We start from the raw sequence: 24,551 nt of genomic DNA, 5'->3' as shown, positions 1-24,551 counted from the left end.
GGACGCGGGCTATGTTATTGATTATCACACCGTTCCGATATGGACGGGCAACTTACATATTATGCATATATGATATGATGATGAGTATGAGTAAGACAATATGCATTACTTCTTTTATGATTGTCATTCAGATTCAGATGTTTCATAATTGATGCTCCCGTGATATTATTGTTTTTTTTCTTCATTGTTTATGCCTATCATACTCAGTACAATATTCGTACTGACGTCCGTTTCCTTTGGACGCTGTGTTCATGCCCACAGGTAGACAGGGAGGTGAGCTTGATCCAGATTCCTAGTAGCTGTCAGCTGATTGAGAGCACTCCATTGTTCGGAGGTGCTTGTGATTCTCCTTTTGGTATATATGCATATTTTGGGCACGACGGAGTCTTGTTCCGTCTCTGTATACAGTTTGTCAGTAGAGGCTCGTAGATACACAGTGTGGGTTAGATGGTCTCACGAGATGTTGTTATATGTGTATATTATTTTGATGGCCGAGAGGCGAATGTATATAAAGCATTTATATTCCTACATAAAAATATGTTTCCTATAATTTCATGTACAAGTTGATAAAAAGGGCATTAAATGAGTAAGATGAGTAGTAGACCAAGCGGTGCTCGGTGGCTAGCTCCGGGTACCCGTCGCGGCCCTAGCTGGGTCGTGACAAAAGTGGTAGCAGAGCAGTTCGTCCTAGGAAGTGTCTACGAGCCGTGTCTAGTAGAGTCTTGTTTATGGTGTGTTGTCTACGAGCCGTCCACTGGGTTCAGAGACCTGATTTTCTGCCGTGTTTCCAGCCTGTTTCCCTGTTTTTACCATTTGACAGATCAGAATAAAACAGTAGCATGACCAACCATCCGTTATATAAAAACAAGCCCGACAAGGGCAAGGGCCACTCAAATCACTACTACGAAACCAACCATCATTACCAAACAAGAAAGCTAAATAGTTCAACATCCAAAACAAATTATCCAAACATTAGCCATAAACCAGACCAACCAAAATCCAAAAACAAAATCATCCGAAAAGAAAAGATGCAAACTAACCAAAGAAAAGAAATTTGTCCCAACATGCAGGCCCGACATGGGCAATCAAAACACTAGCTGAAAAAGGGGCGGGGGGGGGGGGGGGGGGGGGGAGCAGGGAACGATCTCTAAGCCCTCCGGGTACTCACGGAACCATCTGAGCTGCCTGTATCCTCCACTGATTTGCTCTTTCGATCACCTCCCTTGGCCTCGCTTATAAAGGAGTACCGTTCGGAGTCATCCTCATCCTGCAGCGGCATATCTACACTGGGGTACATTTTCCCCCATAAGCCCTTGATGCCTCTCCAATATTTTAGATAGAACTTCTCGCGAGACTTATTCTTGGCCTGGTCTTTCTAAAAATCAATGCGAAGCTGGACGTGGTTTGTGGCCAGGGAAGTGTAGACCGTCTGCAAGGTGGTGAGTGCCTCACCCATCTCCTTCTAAGCATTGCGATAGACCTTCATCTCCTTTCTAGAAAAGAAAAGTAACCCCCACCAGCACTGGATGAACCCACATCCACTGAGGTCCCCGACATACCCTGGAATATTGCCATCATCTCGTCAAAACAGGTATCAATCTGGTCAAAAGGGCCCTGAATAGGGGCAGACCCAGTCCCAGTCTCAGCTCCTCCTCCATCTGCACTAGCACTAGTACTAGTACTTGTTCCCTCTGCAGTCTTCCTCTTCTTGTGCTGAACAACAGTACCCTGGCCATACACCCGCTGTGGGTGGAAGTCAGCATCAGAATCAACTATGTGATCATCCGGCCTCCTATGGACCTTAGCCCTCTTGCACAGTGAAGTGATCAGTGACGGGAGCATCAGGCTAGACGCCCCAAACTGCATGAACTCCTTCCATACTGCAATCACCTGCGAAACCACATTCACAGGAACATTATCCAGGATACAAGCAATTAAAAGAGCTCGAGGATAGGTCACGGTGGTGACATTCCTAGAAGGACGGACGCAGCGGGAGATGATGTTCAGCCACCTCCTGGCCACAGCAGTAAACTTCTCACTAGATATCCCCACTCTAGACCTACCCCAAGTGATAGCAGCTCTTTCATTCTCAGCCACCGGCTTGGATACCAACTAATCCCTATTATCAGCAGTATTCTTGGCCTCCAAAAACTCATCTGAAGGGTTATCCACCTTGTACACCCGGTTGATTGTCTTGGACCTCACCTTCACAGAGACCTTGCGTATTACAATACTGGGATCAGGAAAATCCCAATCGACTGTGGGCAGCATGGCGTAAAACTCTCTAACTCAATTCTCATTACAACGCTCGGGATCCTTGATCAAGCGCATCCACTTGATCCTTTCCAACCTCTCCAGAAACTCGGAAGCCCGTCTCTCCACATTGGTCATATAAAAACCCCTCTCCAGCAATAGGGGCATGTTCCTCTGCTCCAAAAAGCGGCGCTCACATTGTGCGGTGGTAAAGATTAAATACACAGGCAATTGCTCCTCATGTTGTTGCTTCATTTGTTCGGCTTCTGGATTTTCAACCATTGTACATGCGAGTAGTATTTACGTTATGAATACTCATTAACCAGTTTGAGAGAATTTATGCATGCATTCTAAGTTTGAAACTCAGCAATTCAGTGAAATGATAGAAATTCAGGTGCATATTTTGTGAGACCGCTGGAGCGGTACTGCCACCGCTTCAGCACCCCTACCATTTCCTTCCAACCGCTCCAGCGCACCCTTGAGCGCTGAAGCGGGACCGCTCCAGCGGGTTCTTGACCGCTGAAGTGGTCTCGTCTTCCCCAAGAAACCTGATTTTCCCAACTCCCCCCAAGCCTTAAAAACTTTTTTTTATGAACGGATCAGGCATGCAAGGTATTTACAACTCTTAGTACATGATTTCTAGCAACAAAAATCCCAAAAATTCGAGCAAGCCAATTCCCAATTTCAAACCAAAAAATCTTTACTATGTTCAAGTTTTTCGATCAAAATCTGTTCATTATCTATGCAACGCTCGATGTTTAGATGTTTTTAACGCTACACTAGTGGTGAAATTCAGCCTAAGAACACCCCATGAACCACCCAACCAAATTTAAAAAAATCCGAACATTGGGGTTAGCAAACCCATTAATCAACAAATAAAGTCCTAGAAAACTGCTTCATTGTTCTATTTCTAGTATAGATTGGTGATTTCTTACCTTGTTAGTGGCAGATTCAAGAGTGGATGGTGGTAGTTATGGACGAACTTAGCAACCTCCTTTTCCTTCCTCTTTGAGAGAAATTTGTGGTAGTTTATGGGAGAGATTAAAGTATAGGGTGAATGTGTGGGTATTGGAGAGGATTTTATGGGATTTAGGGGGAGTTGAGAGGTGGTATTTAGCTAGGAGTTGAAGAGGTCGCTGGGTGTGAGAGGGAGTGTATTGTGGGAATGGGAAAAGGTGGGGAACAGAAAGAGGTCTACAACTTTTCTGATTTCCCGTCCACCGCTCTAGCGGTAGCCAGGCCACTTCGATGGTACCACTGAAGTGGTCACTCAGTGGCTAATTACACTGGTTTATTTTATCTGATTTTGATCCGCGTTGAGACCCACCCACATGTTCTCCCCTGTGGACCAATGTGTATAATTATCCAATTTGTCCGAGCCATTACCTCTACAAATATTCTTCATGCGCCTTGATATGCCCTTGTCGTTCGAGGATGAACGGTTGTTTAATTGGTATCTGATGTAACGACCCGTTCCGTCGTTAATGTAAAAATTTTGAAATATCCGTAAACGTGTCCTCCTAGACCTTTCCTTTCACTAAAGTATATCCAACGAGCATCTAGCCTAGTTGTAGCTCTTGTGTAGAAGAGAATCAATCATGGAAATCTGAGTCAAGGACCCAGCTAGATCGCCCCAGCGCTCAACTGAGCTGTACAACTATGACGCTCCAGCGGTCATAACTCAGCTAAAGCGGTAATGCTAGGGTGGCACAGGCCACTGCAGTGGCTATTCTAGCATTGTAGCGCTATCTCTGAATTGACATACCAACCGCCGAAGTGATGGCACGCAGTCAAATTCATTATTTAAGGAATCATTTCGAGAATTGTCCCATTTTTCACAACCCTAAATTCTAGCCGCCAGTTCGGTGGGAAAGTCAAAAAATCAGATTCTTAGTCTTGATAATTCTTCTAACCTTTTGAAGATTCTTCTTCCACCTAGCAAATTACTCCTAAATATCTTCACTTAGAAAACCATCTTATGGTATTACAAGTATGTAAAGTTGGGAAATGTTGGTTTAGCATTATATTTCACATGATTCCCATTAGGTAATCTTCATGTTCTTTCTCTAAATAGGTTAATGACTTAGATTCCTACCATCTTTCCTCTTAAAAATAAGATCTTTCATAGATCTTGGAAATGGGTCTCTTCTAATATAAGTCTAAAAATTGGTAAAATCATCTAGTGTGGTTGTAGATGGAATCTAGAAGTGGTCAAGATCGCAAACCTTCCTTTTAATCCGGAATCTCTTATGAAGGTTCTAATGGTAATTTCTATTCTTAGGCCTCATAGTTGTCTCCAAGCTTTTTATGCGGATTCGATGTGGTGATCAATTGAAGGGATCAAAGGATGTTCGTGGCACCCGCTCGGCCATGAGGTAGGTTATGGCTTCCCTTTCGGTAGACTCCGGTTAGTTTTCCATATTCGTGTAGTAGAAGGAACGGAGAATGCATGTGTAGGAATTGGAGATTTGGGATGAAATCCTAGGATGGTATTGATGTGTGACTGTGTGTTCGGGCTTATGTCTTGTAGATTCTTTAGGATGTATGATGTGCTTTTCTTGAATATCGGTGGATTTTATGTGACTTGAAAATAGCGGGGGATACCTATTTTTTGTGTCTAAAGATGAGAATTTCCATAAAATGTGATTAAGTGTGCTATGTTATTAATAGTATACCTAGTTGATCAGTGGAAGGATAAAATATACCAACGGTTGAGATTGAGTTCTAGAATGAGTAGGAGACGAATTTACTTGTACAAAGCCATTGGCTAATAAAGGAAAGGCAGTAATATTGTATTGCGACTTAATTGATCTATTGTGTTGGCATGACGCCACGAGTGAGTAAATGGGTATTGAGAATCATTATCACAACTTGTATGTTATGATTGGTATTGATGACTTTAATATATTGTTGGCATACCCATTGTTGGTACTTGTGATATTGACACATTATTGGCATACCTGATTGTTGGTACTTGTGATATTGACACATTGTTGGGTACCCGATTGTTGGTACTTGTGATATTGATACATTGTTGGCGTACCCGATGGGTGGTACTTGTGATATTAATCAGACTATTGATGTTGACATATGCATTGCACAAATTCTCATCCATTCATGATACATTGTTGAGATATTGATGATAATTGATAAAACTCTTTTACTTGAGTGACGTGAGATGGCCAATGTCCGATGTTCATCCCGAAATCGTTGATTGAGGGAAATTGATGCTTGATAAAAATCTTACTTGAGTGACATGAGATGGCTAATGCCCGATGTTAGTTCCAAAATCATTGATTGAGTGAGCGCATGGACTCCGCGGGTCCCCCAGTGTGGTGCCGGTGAGAAGCCCCCGTGGGCAAAGATTCGGGATCCCGTTTGTCTGTTGGGCAAAGATCCGGGACGGGTGGCACTTAAAATTCGCAAGTCACACTGGGTTGTACTACTGAGATGTCGATATTTTCGTTCGGAGTACATGTGTACACAACATTTACATGGCATTGCATTGCATCCATACATTATTGCATTGCATTGCACCATGGTTTGTGATTTATTGATGTTTTGGTACTGTATTGTCATGTTAGTTTTGGACTTGATATATTCAGACTTGACACATTTGGGATTAGATGCTCTACTTAGGCGATGGCGTGTGCTTGGCGTAGTAACGGTTGTTTGAACTTGTTGAATTAATTCGTAGATCATCCGCAGGTTCAATTACAAGTGTGGCCTCTAAGAGAGGTAGGGTAAAAGGTGTCATAATAAGAAGTTGACTCTTAGACTAAAGATGAATGGTAGAATGAGTTTATGATCATGCGAAATTGTTGTCAAATTGACTTGTGATTGTTAGAGGAAAGTTAATGATTAGAGGTTATTGATGTTATCACGTATGGTAGATAGACGTATGACTTGTTCTAGATACTATCATATTTATCTATGAATTTTGTTACTGATATATGTTTACTAACCATTGTCGGCCTATGATACTTACTCAGTACGCGTGGATTGTACTTATATTGCACTTGCTACACCCTTTTTGGGGTGTAGATTGTTTCAGGTGGTTGATTGTTACATGAGTGGAAATGTCGGTGCCTATCTGGAAGGCCTCCTCCCACTTCATTCCAAGACGGAGGTTGTGTCTTAGAATGTAGTGGTAATCTAGAACCATTAGTCGCTCTTGTACTAGTCTAGACCAGGTTATGGGAAGTTGGATCGAGTCTGTATTTATTACATCGTTGTAATTATATTAAATCTTGAGTTTATTGAATATATTATGAAGTTTCCGCTGTATTTCTAAGTATCTATTGGTTTAAATGAATCGTCTTTATTTAATTAATGCATTATTCGATAAGAGGGTTCGCCTACCGAGTTGGGAAAGGTAGGTGCCCGCGCGGTTCTAAAACGGGTCGTGACAATGTTTTGGGCTAGGCCCAACATAATATTCTCCATCGAGTCAGCCTGGCCAAGCTGGGCCTATATATTTGCGGAGCATTGACACATGGAAGACCGGATGTACTGCTTCCAAATCAGCTGGTAGGTCTAATTCGTAGGCCACTCGGCCTACTTTACGAATAACCTGATAAGGCCCAATGTATCTCGGGCTTAGCTTCCCCTTCCTACCGAATCTCATCACACCTTTCATAGGTGACACCTTCAGGAACACCCAGTCACCAACCTGAAATTCCAAGTGTCGACGTCGATTATCTGCATATGATTTCTGCCGACTCTGGGCTACCGGTAACCTCTCCTGAATAAGCTGCACTTTATCGATCGCCTGCTGAACCATATCTGGGCCTATCAACTTAGTCTCACCAACATCAAACCAGCCTATAGGTGATCTGCATTTTCTGCCATACAGAGCCTCATACGGTGCCATCTGGATGCTAGAATGGTAGCTGTTATTATAAGCAAACTCAATAAGTGGCAAGTGATCATCACAGCTACCTCTGAAATCGATAACACAGGCCCGTAACATATCTTGTAGTGTCTGGATGGTACGCTCGGCCTGTCCGTCAGTCTGAGGGTGAAATGCTGTGCTGAGACTCACCTGTGTCCCTAATCCCTCGTGGAAGGATCTCCAGAAGTTAGCTGTAAACTTGACTTCTCTATCGGAGATAATAGCTGTGGGAACCCCATGAAGTCTCACTATCTCCTTAAGGTACAATCTGGCATAATCCTCAGCTGAATATGTAGTCCTGACTGGAAGGAAGTGGGCTGATTTTGTCAATCTATCAACGACGACCCAAACAGAGTCATATTTTCGTGGAGTGCAAGGTAAACCTGTGACGAAGTCCATATTGATTACCTCCCATTTCCAGGTCAGAATCTCCATCTCTTGTAACAGTCCCCCAGGATTTTGGTGCTCGATCTTAACCTGTTGACAATTTGGACACTGAGCAACAAACTCTGCTATTTCCTTTTTCATACCACCCACCAATACAAGCATCTGAGGTCATGATACATCTTTGTTGACCCTGGATGAACAGAATAACGGGCATAGTGTGCCTCCCCCATAACCTGTCGCCGTAACCCTGCAACCTCAGGTACACACATTCTGCCTCTGTATCGTAGTACTCCGTCAGATGAAATCTCGAATGGGGTCTCATTATTCTGAAGTGCTGTATCTCTGTAATGTACAAGAATAGGATCCTCATACTGGTGTTTATTTACCTCTTCAATGATAGAGGACTCAGCAACACCTCGCACCGAAATCCTACTATTATCAGAATTAGCCAAACGGACTCCCAAACTAGCTAACTGACGAACCTCATGGACTATCTCTTTCTGCTCTGGTGGTACATCTGCCAATCTACCCATAGATTTACGGCTGAGTGCATCCGCTACAACATTGGCCTTTCCTGGGTGATATAAGATGTCAACATCATAGTCCTTCAGCAACTCTAGCCACCTCCTCTGCCGCAAATTCAACTCCTTCTGCTTGAAGATGTATTGGAGGCTCTTATGATCTGTATAAATATCAACATGTACGCCATATAGATAATGTCTCCATATCTTCAATGCATGAATTACTGCTGCTAACTCCAGGTCATGTGTAGGATAATTCCTTTCATGTTTCCTGAGCTGCCGGGAGGCATAGGCTATAACTCTGCCATGCTGCATCAACACGCAACCTAACCCAACACTGGAAGCATCACAATAAATAACATAGCCGTCTGGCCCCTCCGAAAGAGTTAGGACTGGAGCAGTAGTCAACTTGTCCTTCAATAATTGGAAGTTTCGCTCACAGGCATCGGTCCACTGAAACTTAGTTGTCTTCTGAGTTAGCCTTGTTAAAGGCGCTGAGATCGGAGCAAACTTCTCCATAAATCTCCTGTAGTACCCTGCTAGCCCCAGAAAACTACGTACCTTAGTAGGTGTCGTAGGTCTAGGACAAGTCTTTACGGCCTCAATCTTCTGCGAGTCTACCCGAATGCCGTCAGCTCCAACAATATGCCCCAGAAATGCTACCGAAGTCAACCAGAATTCACATTTAGAGAACTTAGCATATAATTTCTAGTGCTGGAGGACCCTAAGTACCGTCCTCAAATGATCTGCATGCTCCCCTTCTGATCGTGAATAGACCAGAATATCATCAATGAACACAATCACGAACAGGTCAAGGAATGGCTTAAACACTCGATTCATCAAATCCATAAATACTGCTAGAGCATTGGTCAACCCAAAGGACATCACTTTAAACTCGTTATGCCCGTATCGGGTTCTGAATGCAGTCTTCGGAATGTCTTCCTCCTTTACCCGCACCTGGTGATAACCTGACCGCAAGTCTATCTTCGAGAAACACTTAGCACCCTGCAACTGGTCAAATAAATCATCAATCCTGGGGAGGGGATATTTGTTCTTTATTGTTACTTTGTTCAGCTGCCTATAATCAATACACATCCGCAGTGACCCATCTTTCTTTCTTACAAATAATACCGGTGCTCCCCAAGGTGATGTACTTGGCCTGATGAAGCCCTTTTCTAATAAATCTCTCAGTTGCTCTTTCAATTCTTTCAATTGTGCAGGTGCCATTCTGTAAGGAGGAATAGATATGGGCTGAGTGTCTAGCAATACGTCTATAGTGAACTCTATCTCACGCTCAGGAGGAAGGCCTAGAAGTTCATCTGGAAATACATCTGGAAATTCATTAACTACCAGGACTGACTGAAGAGTCGGTACTTCTGCTTTCAAGTCATGTACACGAACCAGATGATATATATAGCCCTTTCTAACCATCTTCCTTGCCTTGAGGTATGAAATAAACTTACCCCTCGGCGATGCTGTATTCCCCCTCCATTCTATAATTGGTTCCCCCGGAAACTGAAATCGAACTATTTTGCTTCTGCAATCAACGCTAGCATAACAAGAAGCTAACCAGTCTATCCCCATAATAACATCAAACTCAGTCATATCTAGCTCTATCAAGTCTGCCTTGGTGCAACGATTATATATGATCACCGAGCAGTCTCTATATACTTGTTTTGCTATAACAGAATCTCCTCCTAGTGTAGCTACCTCAAATGGTTCTATAAATTCAGGTTTTATCCCAATTCTACTAGCAACAAATGGAGAAATATACGATAATGTGGAGCCGGGGTCTATCAATGCATATACATCTCGGGAGAAAATCGATAGTATACCTGTAACCACATTTGGTGACGCCTTCTGATCCTGTCTGCTAGCCAAAGCATATATGCGGTTCGAAGGACCGCTAGAACTGGAAACTCCGCCACGGCCTCTGCCACGGCCTGCTGGTGTCGAAATACTTTGCCCCATAGGGCGCATAGCCACAGAAGAAGATGAACCAGCAACTGATCCAGTAGGCTGAGCTGCACCACCTGAACCACCACCAAATGGACACTCCCTCATAATATGGCCTTGACGGCCGCACGAAAATCAAGCACCAGTAGCGAGACGGCATTCCCCCGGATGGCGCCTGCCACATCGTGAGCACTGAAGAATGGGTGGCCTTGTCTGGCCTGAACTCCTGTGCATCTGTGAACCTGAAGCTAGGGAGCTTTGACCAGCTCCTGAATACCCGGTGCTATCAAATCTCCTACCAGTGAATCGTGGAGGTGCACTCCGTGCTGGCTGAGAAGGATATCTACCATGCTGCTGCTGGGGCTGCCCGCCTCGTAACTCGCCAGAATACCCAGCTGATCTAGCTCTCTTATGCTGACCCCTATCATGATCTCTATCAGGCTGACGTCCTCTATGTCGGTCCTCTACCCCCTGTGCATATGCCTGCACTCGAGCAATATCCAGACCGGGCTGAGAAGCCATTACCATACAGCTATCAATCAATTAACGATCCAGCCCCATCACGTAACGATGCACCCTATTAGCCATGTCAGCTACAATAGTAGGCGCATACCTAGCCAGCGAATCAAATTCGAGACTATAATCTCGAACACTCCTGCCATTCTGCCTCAGGTGTAGGAATCTGTCAATTCTGGCTCTCCTCATCTCCGGAGGCAAAAAATGGCCCAGAAAGGCCTCCACGAACTCGTCCCATACTGCTGGAGGAGCATCCTCACCCCTAGACAACTCCTAGGACTCAGACCAATTAACAGCTACATCACGCAATCGATATGAAGCCAACTCAACCGACTCAGTCTCGGAAGCTCTAATTATCCTTGACATACGCTGCATCTGTCGAATAAAATCTTGTGGATTCTCTACGGGCTTTGACCCATAGAACTCTGGGGGATTACAAGTCAAGAAATCACGGGCCCTCAAACTATCATGTCTGTCCACATAGTCGCCTCCCAATCTGTGCCTGCGGGTCTGCCTGACACTAACCTGGTCAGTAACTGGACCGCATCCCTCATAGCCCTATCCTCCGCCCCCGGCTGGGGAGCTGGAGGCTCGGGTACTGTAACCTCAAGAGCTGGCGGTGGAGCCGTCCCCTGATCTGCAGCTGCTGCTGCTCTAGGCTCCTCTGGTACTGGCGGTGTAGCGGAGCTCGCTGACTGGAGCATAGTCTCAGGCACAGGCTGGGCATGGGCCCTAGTAATCCTCCGGGTCCAACTGGTCTCCCCAGCTACTGACTTGCCCTTCTGGGCAGCTGTCGCCTTCTTTGGAGGCATCGCTGTAAACATAATAATCCGTTAGGGAGGAATTATCCTGATAATACAGCTCTATCGCACGATCTAGAGTAAGAAGGAAAGATAATACCCTAAATGTCCTGTAGCTTCCTGTTTATAGATGTGGTGCACAACACACCGATAAACAAGACTCTACTAGACAAGGTCTGTAGACACTCCGAGGATGAACCGCTCTGATACCACTTTTGTCACGACCCAACCCCGTAGGCCGTGACTAGTGCCCGAGCTGGACACTTGTATACACCTGTTAATTATAAACGTCCATAGCTAGCATAACAAGGAACTTATATAAAGACAAGACAACGCTTTAAAGCTGTCGCATATATGCATAACATAGCCACCTATCTCCTGAGGAGTTACAACTTTCAACAGATTATATCGCACATAAGCCGGCAAAGATGTCATTATATAGGAAACGTCCCAGCTATACACAAGCCAACAAGGCTACCATATTATACAGCTTTCATAACAGATGTATATATATCTACGCAAGCCGACGAGGGTGCCACCACACACAACATCCCAAAACATATATATATATATATATATATATATATATATATATATATATATATATATATATATATATATATATATATATATGCAAGCCGACAAGGCTGCCACTACGAATGGGTACGCCCCAAAACATAAGTCATGTCCGCACAACTAAACAGCAACTATATACAGACCCACACATATGTCTACAGACCTCTATGAGTAACGACAGTATCATATGACGGGACAGGGCCCCACTGTACCCTGAGCAAACATGTATATACTACAAAGAGGATCTGTACCACAAAGCTAGGCTTCGGAACAAGGGAGCACTCCAAAATAGCTGAATAGATATCCTATGCTGGCGGATCACCACAACGAGCGTCTGTACCTGCGGGCATGAAACGCAGCCCCCTGAAGAAAGGGGGTCAGTACGGAATATGTACTGAGCATGTAAAGCATGAAATATAGTAAATAGGATCATACTGAGACAAGGAGTGTAGAACCCAGTACAATAACCAGAAAACAATAAGACTTACCTTAGAACATAAACCATACGTGTCAACATCATACCCATACCGTTTTAGGACCTTATGACATTACTAGATAATTATCCTATACATAAGCATATATAACGTGTCCCGGCCCTCTAGTGAGGGGCTCGGTAAATAGAATCATCATATACCTGTACGTATAACGTGTGCCGGCCCTCTAGTGAGGGACTCGGTGAATAAAGTCATCATATGTCATCCTGGCCGCCATCCCCATATCATCATATCATCATGTCATCATATCATCATATACATATACATATAACATGTCCCGACCCTCTAGTGAGGGACTCGGTGAAATAATGTAGTGGATCTGTGCACGAAAACATGTCCTGGCCTGGGACTCAGTGAAAGATGTATCAGTAAGCACGAGCAGAGTAGTGAGTAACCATATACATACGAATCATCTTTTGAGACTCAATAGATAAGTAGACTAATCAGCTCTCAAGTATCAGGATCATAGCCATATTAAGTTCTTTCTAAATGTCATTACGAACTATATAAAGGAACGTCTTAGGGATCATATACATGTATCAAATTAATGCGAGATAGCTTATGAAAGTCAAGTACACCACTCATTATGGAATTCTTTAAGAATAGGAACTTTTATACATCATATACTAGTCAATCATATAAGAGGCTCGAGGGAAATAGCTCGACTATCCTGGGAGTTCTAACATCAAGAAACGAATAAAAATCATAAGTCATGCTCAGAACTAGTGAGTAGAATTACCCCAAGGCTCATATCATATCTTACTTACATCTAGGACATGCCAAAAGAAAGAAGGGATAGGCTTTACATACCTTTAGCGTTTAGTTGAAACACAACATGTACACGCTGCCCAATAGTACTTTATCCTATATTAAGATATCAAGAACTACGATTAGGCTAAGAGGGAATCCAATACGTATTCTAACGTTAATAACCCCTTTCTAAACAATTAGATGACGTTTCAATCGTATTCAAACCAACTACTACCACTAAGCCAATATCACTAGTCATGCATTCAAGTATCAACCCGAGACTATTTAAACATGACTCGAGGGAAGTCCGGACAGCCCGTACAATATTCAAAACAACCCAATCAATATACCAAACAACCCGCAATCTTCACACTTGACAAGAACAACAACACATTCTTTCTTCCAATTCACAAATCCTACCAACAATCACATGTTTAACAACATCATTTATACAATTATAAGAAACTATATTAACATCATATTAGCTTCTACAACAGCCCACAAACAATTACAACTTCAACTTGAACTATTAAACTTCATCTTCACCATAACGTCCATAACAACAACAACTAAAACATCAAACAATTCAATCCACCAATTTCTCCTAAATCAGCCCCTACACGGCCTCAACAACATCACACATAACTTCATGAATTTCATTCATTTATACACACTACAACATGTTCAAATCATCCCCAATACATGTATAAGAAAGTTGAATCTTACCTTGAATACTTGGCTTTTCAACTTGGCTACAACTTGTGCCTTGAGTTTGATACTCGTTCTTGCTTCTCCAACAACTACTACACGTTATTGTATACCTTGTTAGGAGTTGAATTGATTGAGAACTTTATTTTTTTGATCAACTTGGGGAGTTTCATTCTCGGCCAGCCATGGCCGAGAGTCTCTCTCTCTACCTCTTTGTGTTCTAGCTTGTGAAGATGGAAAATGACTTGGTTAAGTGATGAATGATTCATCATTTTCCTATTTATAGGATGTCCATGAATTGGACATGTGTCCCACCCAATGGTTGAGCCAATCACACTTGGCCAAATCACGGGTGGGGCCCACATGGCCAGTAATGGCCTATTAGTGAAGTGATTAAGTTATAAATCCCACTTAATAATCCAATCATGGTTAGTTAACCCCTAATCTCCAATAATATTTCTATACCAAATGAAATTTATAAGCGACTTGTGCATTGAAACAAAATCGGAAGTTAAAAGTCTCTACCTTGTACCCTAAAATAGTCTTGTCTTTAACTTGTCGCGTTTAGCTTAAAATATCCCAATGTACAAAAATACGGGATATAACATTATGAATAAAGAAGATGAGACTAAGTCTTTAAAACACAAATTTTGTCCCCCCATTGACCGCTGAGGCGGTTGTTCTATAGCGGCCAAGCAACCGCTACAGTGGACCTAAGGAAAATTCGCTCACCACTATAGCGGTCCATCCCCCGCTATAGCAGTATCGCCGTAGCGGGCCATAGCCCGCCACAACGTCCATAAGAGAAATGGCTGGCCGCTGGAAGTGGTAATCCCACCGCTACAGTGGTACCACCGTAACGGTACTCCCACCGCCGCAGCAGTGCCATTTGGGCAGTGAGCTCAACCTTTTTTCCACTTTTCCCCCTTTCACTCCACATTTCATCCGAGGCCTCACAAATACAATAAAATATGCACACAGACAAAAAAACATCATACGAATACACCTATGGCCTCAGAGTTCTAATTCCCTACATCACCCCCCGACAGACTCAATCAAAATTAAACAGCATCATAAGTAAGTCAAGTTTCAGCTCTAAAGCTTACAAAATCGAGTTCTACTGGCTCTTTCTACCCTTGGGAACGTTCTATTTGGTAGGGTGACCCTACGCTTTCCATAATGACCGGAAAGGTCGTTACATCAGATACCAATTGTCACGACCCGACTAGGGGCCGTGACGAGTACCCGATACTTGTACTGAGCTCCCCTTGTCTATCGTTTTACTTTTACCTCTTAGCAGGCCGTATGAACTGTGCCATATGTTTATTATATTTTTTTTTAACATTAACATTAGCAGCGTCATTATGAACATAGACTAGTAAACTTCGCTATCACTTTACATAGCAGCATTAAGATGCCAAAATACCACATATCTAACTGTACATAACTGACTGTGCATATCTATCTACGAGCCTCTAGACATAGTACATTTATACATAGAAAGGGCCAAGTACTGTCGTGCCCGAGAATACCTACACAAAAATAGTACCACTGAACTGAGGCTCCGGAATAACTGGAGCGCTGTGGAGTACCGCTGGTAGAGCTCCTAAGGATCAAGTCCACCTGTCTGCTGACCTGCGCGGCATGAAACGCAGCGTCCATAAGAAGGGACGTCAGTACGAATAGTGTACCGAGTATGTAAGGCATGGAAGATAACCCAAGCAATAACATAGTGTATGATTAATAATGTCATGGAGTCATAGGACATAGAAAATAGAACTTATATCATGTCATGTATTATCATATCGTATCATATCGTATCATATCTTATCTTGTCTTGTCGTAGCATATCGCGTCATAGTATATCGTGTCATAGTATGTCAGGCTATAGTATATCATATCATAGCATAGCATGTTATAGCGCGTCGTGTCATAGCATAGCGTGTCATAGCATGTCTTACCATAGCATAGCATGTCATAGCGTATCATATCATAGCGTAGCTTGTCACATCATGTCCTGTCGTGGCAGATCATAGCATATCATGTCATAGTATAGCTCACCATAGCATATCTTATCATAGCATGTCTGGTCATGACATGGTAGGTCATATCATAGCACCGAACAATGTCGGCTCACCCACATAGCGCCGATATACACCGGCTCACCCATATATCCCGCGTCCGGGCACCCCGCGTCCGGGATGATAAGCCAGCTGATCAGGTGGCAGTGAAACATATTTCCCTTCCCATTCCCCCATGTATCCTTTTCCCCCAGCCCAGGTTCATATACATAGCTTGCATATATGTACTTTGTATGCATATACACATCTTATATACGTACACATATTTTTGTATTCATATACATAGCTTGTATACATATACATGTCTTATATACATTTACTTATCTTATATACATATACATATTTTATATACTTATACCTATCTTATATACATATACATGTTTTATATATATATATATATATATATATATATATATATATATATATATATATATATATATATATTATATAAATATACATGTTTTATATATATATATATATATCATATAAGCACACAAGGGAGCCCAAGGAAAAATCATGTAGCCATCGGAGTAACGTAAGGTCGGTGACCTCCGATTACATTATGGAATACTCGTGATCGCTTTTGTCTCACCTCGAAGGGACGAATATTTTAAGGTGAGATGGTCAACGGAGAATAGTATTAAAGTAAACGTAGAATGAAATCGTGGGCGTCATAGATGACATTTCATAGGCTTGGGAGTCTTTAGAAAGTAAAGTCATAGCTAGGGGATATAAATAAGATTCAAGAATTAGTTTATCACTTTCGTATTCACATAGAATACTTAGCTCAGGAATCTTAGTCATAGAATCGTTCCGGTAGTACTTATCATAGGCATATCCTCTTGTCTAACATCATTGTCATCATTATCATCATGGAAGTCTCCTCGTTATAGTACTTATAGTACTTATCATTTGGTAACGAAATCGGGATCAAAGGATTCCCTTGGATTCAACTTCTAGTAAGTCCAACAAGGCTGTAAGGAAAATCCGAGAGTAACGGGCCCACCTCGGTCGGATGAGGTAGCGTATACTATTTGCATATGTTACATGTCATGGCATTACTTGTGGGGGTTCTAGGGTAATCGGGTCCCATTTATGCAAGTTCTAGGAGTTTAAGGGGTCTTTCCATCATTTTGCACACTTTCTAGTTCAATTCTATTGAACAAAAAGGAGAAAACTTTAGGTGCGGATTCCGGGGAACAGAGTTGTCCCCGAGGCTCGTACCCAACTTATTATATCTAAGACATGCCATAGAAAGAAGGGTGAAGCCTTACATACCTCTTTCTGCTCCTTTTGCTGTTCCAAATTCACGTTGCAATCTCGTCAAAATCTGCGAATTGGTCATGTTTACCAAAACTCTTATTAGGATACTTAGAGTTAGAATCTTAAGGAAACACTTGGCTACCGAAATTTCGGCAGCATTTCCTCTGTAAATATACCATCCTCAACATTCAACACAACCAAATTCTCATCAATCACAATCCGGGAAGTCAAACCCGGCCAAACTATTAACATAATTCAACAACTACACTAGCGATTCACATATTTCATTCAAGATGCATGATCTCAATTTACCACTTTCTTCAAAGCCTTCCAACTTCAATGAACACAATAGCAACCTTATAATATATATTCCAACAACATCATACTAATACCATTACATGCTATCCATGCAAGAACATTGTCTTTCAATATACATAATCTTCCAATTATCAATACTTCACCAAACTTGTCAAGCCTTTATTTGCAATATAAAATCTACAACACAACAACCAAAACATTAATTATAACTTGCTCATTATTCTTTCACAACTCACCAATATACACGGCCATACATCGTGTACACACGGCCACATATACATGCCACAACTCACGGCCACAACATGCATGCACATCTACATTCTCTCCAAATTCATTAAACTTCCATTTTCCACATATCATTCACAATCATAACAACCAAACACTAGATAAAATAATTGAAATATGATTCCTACACATATATACACATGCTACACCTCACGGCTACAACACAACATCAATATTCCATGAATTTCATCTACTTTCACATACTACAACATGCATAAATATTCATAACATTTAAAAAAAGAAGTGAATTCTTACCTTCTTCCTTAATTCTTCACTTGGCTAGAATTTGCAACCATATGAATATAGGTTTTGTTGCTCCACCAATCACCCCACTTTGCTTAGGATCCTTCAAGGGATTGTTTGGCTAGAAAAGAAAGATTTTTGGATGAAACATTTCCAAGGTTCTTGTGGGCATAGGGGTGGCCGAATGGCCCTTCAAATTTTTCTCCTTGTTCTCTTGTTCTTGCTTGTCTTGAAATTTCTAGAAAATTGTGGAATAAGATGACTTAGTCATCCTTTAAATGGATGAAATTAAAATACCATGTGGGCTTAAGCCCACCAAGAGGTGGACGGCCAACATGGCCCAACCCTAGCCCACTTCTTTTTTTTTTCTCTTTTTTTTTTTGAGTTCTAGAATTCACGAAAAATTATTTCCCAAATTCCAAATTTGCCCTTCGTCTTCCTCCACGTTTCCACGAGTCATATTGCGAATTTCCTTTTTATGCCCTTGACCTTCCTCATCATTTCCACTTCTAAATTTTTTTTTTATAAGCAACTCATATGCCAAACAAAATAAAATATGGCCTTGCTTGTCGTCCTCCCGCGATTGTCTTGAATTATCCGATTATACAAAATGCGGGATATAACACCAATTAAGGCACCGTTCGTCCCCGAATGGACAAGGATGAGTAAACTAGGAGAAATTACCTGTCTCGGTGAAACACTGAGGATACTTGCTACACATATCAGATTCTGTTTCCCAAGTAGCATCCTCCACCGGACGATTCTTCCACTAAACATTCACCGAGGCTATTTTCTTGGACCTCAACTTGCGGACATCCATATCTAAGATGGCAACGGGCTCCTTCTCATATGACAAATTCTCATATAATAAAACCGAATCCCAATGGATTATGTATGAACCATCCCCGTGGTACCTCTTCAACATCAACACGTGGAACACCAGATGAACTCCTGATAAACCCGGAGGCAAGGCCAACTTATAAGCCACCTCCCCCATACGCTTGAGGATCTCAAACGGCCCAATGTACCTCGGGCTAAGCTTCCCTTTCTTTCCGAACCTCATCACACCCTTCATGGGTGAGACCTTCAGCAACACTTGCTCACCCTCTACAAACTCAAGATCTCGGACCTTACGGTCTACATACTCTTTTTGACTACTCTGGGCTACTAGGAGCTTCGCTTGGATCACCTTTACTTTCTCTAGAGACTCCCTCAGAAGATTAATACCCCAAGGCCTCACCTCGAACGCATCGAACCATCCAATAGGAGACCTACACCTCCTCCCATACAACGCCTCAAACGGAGCCATATCAATACTTGAGTGGTAGCTATAGTTATATGCAAATTCGGCCAAAGGTAAGAACCAATCCCAATGCCCACCAAAGTCTATCACACACGCACAAAGCATGTCCTCAAGGACCTGACTAGTCCGCTCAGACTACCCGTCATACTCTGGGTGGAACGCTGTACTAAGATCCAACCTCGTACCCAACTCCTCATGCAAACACTCCCAAAATCTGAATGTGAACGTGGTGCCCCTGTCGGACACAATGGAGATGGGAACCCCATGAAGCCTAACCACCTCACGCATGTAGATTTTAGCCAATTTCTCTGCATCATAAGTTATCTTCATCGGAATGAAGTGGGCAGACTTAGTCAACCTATCAACAATTACCCAAATGGAGTCAAACTTCCCCAACGTCTTCGGAAGACCCACCATGGGAATGGGCATCCTCTGAAGTGTACCCCCAGGTTTTTTATGCTCATACTTCACTTGTTGGCAATTCAGACACTGAGCAACAAACTCTATGATTTCACGCTTCATCCTAGTCCACTAGTAATGTTGCCTCAAATCCTGATACATCTTAGTAACGCCAAGATGAATAGAATACCTTGAACTATGAGCCTCTGTCAGAATGGTCTTGATCAAATCGCCCACACGTGGCACACATACTCTCTCTTTGATTCGCAGCACACCTTCCTCATCAATCATAACCTCTTTGGCCTCACCACGCAACACCTTATCATGTATTTAACGTAACCTAGCATCCTCAAATTATTTAGCCTTAATCTGCTCTAACAATTATGACCGATCCTCAACACAAGCCAACACCCTGTATTTGTTAGAAATATCCAGCCTCATAAAACTGTTAGCCAGAGTCTGAACCTCTCTAGCCAATGGACACTCCGAAGAAATCAAACGAGCCAGACTTCCCATACTAGCGGCCTTCCTGCTCAGTGCGTCAGCCACTATATTTGCCTTACCAGGATGATACAGAATGGTGATGTCATAGTCCTTCAGCAGTTCTATCCATCTCCGCTGCCTAGAGTTCAGATCTCTCTGAGTGAACAAATGCTGCAAACTGTGATGGTCTGTGTACACCATACAAATAGTGTCTCCAGATTTTCAATGCGAACACCACCACTGCCAACTCTAAGTCATGAGTAGGATAGTTCTTCTCATGCACTTTCAACTGCCGAGAAGCACAGGCAATCACCTTCTTTTCCTGCATCAAAACAACACCCAAACTAGAACGTGAAACATCACAATAAACAACAAAATCCTTGCCCTCCACAGGCAATGCTAGTACAGGCGTTGTAGTCAACAATGTCTTGAGCTTTTGAAAGCTCTCCTCACACTCATCGGACCACTGAAACGGTACCTCCTTCTGAGTCAAACGGTCAAATGAGAAGCAATAGAGGCAAAACCCCTTCACAAATCAACGATTATAGCTTGCCAGGCCCATGAAGCTACAGATCTCTATCACTTATGTGGGCCTAGCCCACTCCCTGACTGCCTGAATTTTCTGAGGATCTGCCATAATACCCTCCTTCGAAATAACATGCCCCAAGAAAGACACAGAAGAAAACCAAAATTCACACTTGGAGAATTTAGCATACAACTCCTTCTCCCGCAGTACCCCAAGAGCAATTCTCAAATATTTCTCATACTCTTCCTTACTTCTAGAGTACACCAGGATATCATCAATGAACACTATTATGAAAAGTCTAAATAGGGCTTAAACACACTATTTATCAAATCCATGAATGCTGTTGGGGCATTAGTAAGCTTGAAAGACATAACAAAGAACTCGTAGTGTCCATACCTGGTCCGAAAAGCTATCTTAGGAATATTCTCCGCCTGAATCTTCAGTTGATGGTACCCTCACCTCAAATAAATTTTAGAGGACACAGAAGCTCCATGTAACTGATCAAACAAGTCATCAATACGGGGAATGGGATACTTATTCGAGATATTTACCTTATTCAGCTGACGATAATCAATACACATACACATAGACCCATACTTCTTCTTAACAAACAACACAAGAGCACCCCACGGAGAGGCAATCGGGTGAATAAGCCCCTTACTCAGAAGATCTTGCAACTACTCTTATAATTCCCCGAGTTCTGCTGGCGCCATCCTATAAGGTGGAATAGAGATAGGACGAGTCCTTGGGTCTAAATCAATCCTGAAATCAATGTCATGATCCGGTGGCATACCAGGCAAGTCCGCAGGGAACACATGCGCAAAATCGTGTACCACTGGAATCGAATCAATAGATGGAGTATCTACACTGGTATCACGAATATGTGCCAAGGAAGCTAAACAACCCTTCTCCACTAGCTTCCTTTAGTTTCTTAGCACGAACAAAAGATTTAACTTTCTTAGGGAGGGGACTAAAGTTACCCTTCCACTCAAGTATAGGTGTCCCAGGCATGGCTAAGGTAAAAGTCTTAGAATGGCAATCTAGTATAGCATAATGTGGGGACAACCAACTCATGCCTAATATGACATCAAAATCTACCATGTTTAAGATCATCAAATCTGCCCAAGTACTATACCCCATAAAAGTGATCGCACAAGATGGGTAGACTCTATCTACTACCATTGAATCCCCAACCGGAGTAGATACATAAATAGGAACATCAAGAGTATCACACACTATATCCAAACCCACAGCAAAATATGTAGCACATAAGAAAAAGTAGAGCTGGGATCAAACAAAATAGAAGCCATCCGGTCATAAACTAAGATAGTACTTGTGATAATCGCATCGGAGGCCTCAGCCTCGGGTCTACCTGGGAAAGCGTACAAATGACCGCGCCCTCCTATAGCCTGTGAACCACCGCGATTACCATGATCGATCTTAGCCCCGCCCCTGCCAGGCTGCTATCCGCCTCTACCTGCCTGAGGACCGCCTCGGTTAGGCTGGACACCACCCCTATCCACGGTGTGGCTGCCCCGCCCTGTCAGTACGCGATCCTTACCCCTTCGATCTGGTGCAAACGGAGCTCGGGGAGCCTGATACAAAGTCCCCTGCCCACCCTGTCTAAGTCTAGGGCAATACCTCCTGATGTGCCTTATCTCACCACACTCGTAACATGCACGGTCCAACGTAGGTCGCTGAACAGAAGCTGATGAAGCAGTATAGCCCCCATGTTGACCAAAAACCTGATAATTTGCCCCTGACGGGTCCCCAGTTGACACTTGCATCGCGGACTGAACTGGACGTCCTGAATATATCTGTAAACTCTGACCCCTCGAGAAGGTGTTGCTGAACCCCCCCCCCCTCCCCCTTCGGGTCTTATTTTCTACCTACTTCACATGACTTTCCTGCTTAATGCCCTCAACAACACGGACATGCTCAACTACCTCCTAGAATGAAGCCCTAATGGCTATAAGATGAAAGGCTTATAACTGAAGCCCAGATCCTCTCCCTCTCAGTGGGCAGTAACTGAAGAGCATATCGGGACAGGGAGTGGAAGTGGGACTCGTACGCAATAATATATGAGTTTCTCTGAAACTATATTAGTGAAATCACCCTTCCTTCGGTCCCTCAGAGTACGCAGGACGTACTTATCCAAAAACACAGAATGGAACTGAACCCAAGTCAACGGAGGAGACCCAGATGGCCTGCACTCCACCATAGCTTGGCATCACCCAAGAACTAAAAGGTCACAAACTCTACCCCGTACTTGTCCACGACCCCTATCTTATAAAGCCTATCATGAAAATCGATGATGAACTTATATGCATCCTCTGACTCAGTACCACAGACCACATGAGGCTTCATTTTAGTGAACCTCTAAAACAGATCATGCTCTTCGTCAGTCATCACTGCCCCTGTAACTGGCCTCGGACAGGCCTAAAAACCCGAAACTTCCTCTAAGCGAGGTGCCACTGCCGCGGCATGCTGAACCCCCGAAGCCTGTGCTCTATCCAGACCTGGGGCTGCTACTCTTGCGCCCCTACCTGCTGGACCGGCTAGTATAGCTCCGACCTGTGCTAACCCGTGCAACTAATTTAGCACCTGTGCCATGGCATCTGGTATACCCTAAGTATCTGCAGCTCCTGGCGGAACTGGTCCTGCCGCTGGCTGGGCTGGTGCGGCTGCATCTCCCGCTGCCTCGATCGAAACCACTGGAGGCAAAGGGTCAACCACTGGGACGCCACCCCCTGCTGGGGCTGCCCCTTTACCAGCCCCTCTGTCTCTATCTCTTCGTCTAGACGCTGCCACTCGTGTTCTCACTATCTGTGAGGGAGTGAAGCACAGTTAGAAACAAATTTGAATCAGCAGATACCAATTGGAATCAAGTATCACGAAAGAAAGAAAGAAAAGGGAGTTCTCTTAGTGTTCGGTAGCCTCTCGAAGATAAGTACAGGTGTCTCTGTACCGATCCGCAAAACTCAACTAGACATGTCCTTGTACGACGAGATCGATAAACCTAAATCTCTAATACCAACTCTGTTACGACCTAACCCGCCATGACTAGCAACCCACACTAACTCCTAGTGGGCGAACAAATACACAAGTCATCTATCCATTCAAGTTCGATTTTATATTAACCAAGTTAGTCAGTTATTACTCATTCAAGCATCAAACAAACGAAATAAGTCATGCCATAAAATACTGAAATAAGTGCGGACGTTCTAACTATTAAAAAATCCCCAAAACTTGAAAGTCATTATTCTAGGATTCTAATCTAAAACATGTCTAAAGAATGAAATCTAACTAATAAATATCCATAATGTCTAGAATAAGAAAAGACATCATAAGAGGAAGATCTTCGAGCGGCCTGGCATGGATAAAAGCTCACCCTAAGTCTATTAGCAAACGTCCTCAACGCTAGCTATGAGGGCGGGTTGCAGTCTCTGTGTCACAAATTGCACTCAAAATAATGCAGCAAGGTAGTATCAGTACAAACACTATGTACTGGTAGATATCATAGGCCGACTAAGATTAGTATCATACATATCTCATAAAATCAATAGAAGGAACAAGCCAACCAACAAACGCGAATATCAATAGCCCACAACAAGTCAACTAAGGATAAACACAATCAAGTCACCAAGATATCAAGAATCTCAATCAACGGAAGCCACAACGAAAATAAGTTTACCGCAATAACCACATCACTGTACATACATGCTAACTGATGTCATTACTTAGTAGTCATGACCTGCAGGGGAACCATGGTGTCCATGTACCACTCGTTCCAGA

The sequence above is a fragment of the Lycium barbarum genome, chromosome 8, assembly GCF_019175385.1.
Source record: "Lycium barbarum isolate Lr01 chromosome 8, ASM1917538v2, whole genome shotgun sequence".
NCBI classification, from domain to species: Eukaryota; Viridiplantae; Streptophyta; class Magnoliopsida; order Solanales; family Solanaceae; genus Lycium; species Lycium barbarum.
The sequence above is the reverse complement of the archived record's forward strand: the minus strand, read 5'-3'. Positions refer to the sequence as shown.